The 3,039-nt window shown below is 37.5% G+C and overlaps 1 long non-coding RNA gene across 1 annotated transcript; it reads left to right on the plus strand.

Annotated features, from left to right (window-relative positions):
• Nucleotides 1-2,055: 2,055 nt before the first annotated feature.
• Nucleotides 2,056-2,676, plus strand: LOC126371380 (uncharacterized). Its single transcript, XR_007567004.1, has 2 exons — nucleotides 2,056-2,230; nucleotides 2,513-2,676. It is a non-coding gene; the product is annotated as an uncharacterized LOC126371380 (long non-coding RNA).
• Nucleotides 2,677-3,039: the final 363 nt, after the last annotated feature.

The raw sequence follows: 3,039 nt of genomic DNA on the forward strand, positions 1-3,039 counted from the left end.
GCGATGTTGCTTGAATGATACTTTCCGGATTCAAATGCTAGGTTTTATACTACGATTCCTGGTATACCCCATAAGGAAAAAACGGTGAGGTCGTCTTAAGGATTTTCCAAATAATAACTCAGTGAATCTTAAAATGAGTTACGACAAAACGAGTAGGAACGAATAGGATGTTTTTTTTACTAGGTTAGAAATTGGAAGGAAAGTAGGTTTATACAGGGTGTTAGTGACATTGTAACGAATACTGAGGGGGATGATTCAGATCATGATTCTGAGTTGATATAAAGCGGAATTTTCTTGTCAGAAAATTCTTATTAGTACCACTTCACCTAAGTTAACAACGTTTTATTTAGACATTTTATAGGAGTGCTTCAATGCATAAACTTCTTTCACCCTAAGGTTCCTTGGCATAAATTGCTGTTCAGCAATAAGGCCGTCTATTGTGCTTATTTTTATTCGTACATTTATGTCCTTTGTATATATATTGATTGATTGAATGATTGAGTGGACAGGATGAGATATAACGACACATTTCATTACGTAAAGAATCCATGACAACTGCTCGGAGGTCACGTGATATTTATGTCACGGGCTCGACTCTCGGCTTGAACTCTAAACTGTATTCGACTTTATGAGTTTGAATTCATGATCGCATTTAAATTGTATTACGTGGTTTCACCTCACTTCACTTCACTTTTTAAAGTTTATGGCTGCATCGTTTAGAAACGATGATTCTGCCAACAACGTCAAGGTACCGAAGAAAAAAAACAGTAAAAAATTAAAAAACAATTAAAAAAAAAAATAGTCGGTAGGTACATTTAAATTATATTGCAGACTGTTCGGTGGGAAGTCCAATGATGTAGTCCAGAAGTTCCCTAAAAATAAAGACAACATGATTGTTAATTAACTTCACAGACATATAGGTTAGAAACACACGTAGTATAAGCCCGCCACCATTTTTCGTTCGCAAGTTTTGTTTTTTTTTAGTTTTGGACCAATTATGTATACATACTTATATACGTGGTTTCCAGTATTTACAACACCCAGTATACTTCCTCCGGAAAAAAAACTTCTAAAGAACGTAATTTACCTACGTAGTTTTCTTTACGACATTTCGACCTTCATCGTTAAGCGTGATCAATTTTATGATCCACTCATAAATTTAAAAAATGATGACGTAGGGTCCAAGGTCCAACGCGAGTATTTCAATCTGCAACCTTCGCAATTGAAGGGACAACCACTTTGTCGGGTATTGACCCGTGTTACAGATATGTCTGTTAAATCTATTAGACATCCGCAAAGGAGGATCGTTCTTCAAGCTTCGGAATTGCTGAGTGTGTACAATTTGGCATTTGTTAGAGCTAACGAATTCAATTACTGAGTGGGAAAATTTTCATTGGCTTGTGATCTTATCTATTCAAAATACAGTATTTCGTGAATACTCAATATATTATTATCTCCTTGCTACTTTGGTAGTTTGTAAAAATATAAAATAGGTAGATCAAAAACAAATTGCATGCACAATAAACATGACACTGTGTTATTTACTACACTCAAATAAATACATAAAAATAGAAACTTAGATTTTAAAAAAAAGTATTTAAATTCGTAAAATGTAGATAATATTATAGATTGGCAGTTGTCCTCTTCTAAAGTACGCCACAAGTAAAATTATCGCACTTTCAATTGCGAAGCATGCAGGATCGACTCCTGGGTTGAGCCCTATTACCCGTGAAATATTTTTTATTCTGGATAGGTTCCTAAATAATCACGTGGGTTTTTTTTTTAATATTACGGTGAAATATAACGTAGGTATATGACAATTATTGGGGAACTAATTAACTGTGACGTGATATACGTCGCTTTGTTGTGGTCACAATCCTAGTTTCCTGCTAATTTCCTTCATACACTTAAAAAATTCATGCTGCTCGTATTGAGTAAGAATAGCGCGCATTTACCGAGTTATTAGTTGGAAAATCCTTAAGACGTTATTGGCTTTATTTTCCCTATGGGGCTTTGTAGTATAAAAACTGGTGTTTACAGCCAGAACGTATCATTCAAGCAGCATTGCTCGTAGCCACGTCGTGTCTAGTCTCCAATCCCCCTCCACATCAACATGAAGTGCTTCAGCCTGATGGTAGTGGTGTTGGCCGTACTGGCCATGATCATGGGCGGATCTCAAGCCGCGCCGGAGCCGCAACCAGCGGGGGCCAAGGGACTACTGAAGGGCGCTGTGAGTATCTGTTTTTAACGACTATATTTCCCTTACTCTTTAAGTAAACCTGGTCTTTAATCAACCCAAGAAGCACATTATTAATAAAATTGTCATTGAAGGCAATCTCAATGCCATTATTTTTACTACTGTACAAGTACTAATATGGCTCCTCTCCCAGTAATCGCACTGTCATTGTTAGTGCAGCTTTCTTGACTTTAAGATTCAGAATTAGAGCAACTTAGACCTCAGGGTTTAGTTTGATAATAAATTTTATACTAACCTTTATTATGTGTTCCACAGAAAACCGCCATAGGAGTGATTGGAGCCATAGGCACCGGCAAGGAGATCATCGACCGCGTCAGGAACAGGCACGGATGAAAAGTCATCGCAATTTATGAAATAATTTTATTGCAACAACCAAAAGTTAGTTACTAAGTGTTAAATAAACACGTTTAATAAACTTATTACATTTTATTATTTTTTTTACATTTGATTCCAAAAATATAATGCTTAAGAAGCTTTGATGAAATGTACGTACGTAAACAGCCTATATACGTCCCACTGCTGGGCACAGGCCTCCCCTCAATCAACCGGAGGGGGTATGGAGCATACTCCACCACGCTGCTCCAATGCGGGTTGGTGGAGGTGTTTTTTACGGCTAATAGCCGGGACCAACGGCTTAACGTGCCCTCCGAAGCACGGAATCATCTTACTTTTTCGGACAATCAGGTGATTCAAGCCTGAAAAGTCCTTACCAAACAAAGGACAGTCTCACAAAGTGATTTCGACAATGTCCCCATCGGGAATCGAACCCGGACCTCCAGATC

Source organism: Pectinophora gossypiella, chromosome 12 (genome assembly GCF_024362695.1).
Source record: "Pectinophora gossypiella chromosome 12, ilPecGoss1.1, whole genome shotgun sequence".
NCBI classification, from domain to species: Eukaryota; Metazoa; Arthropoda; class Insecta; order Lepidoptera; family Gelechiidae; genus Pectinophora; species Pectinophora gossypiella.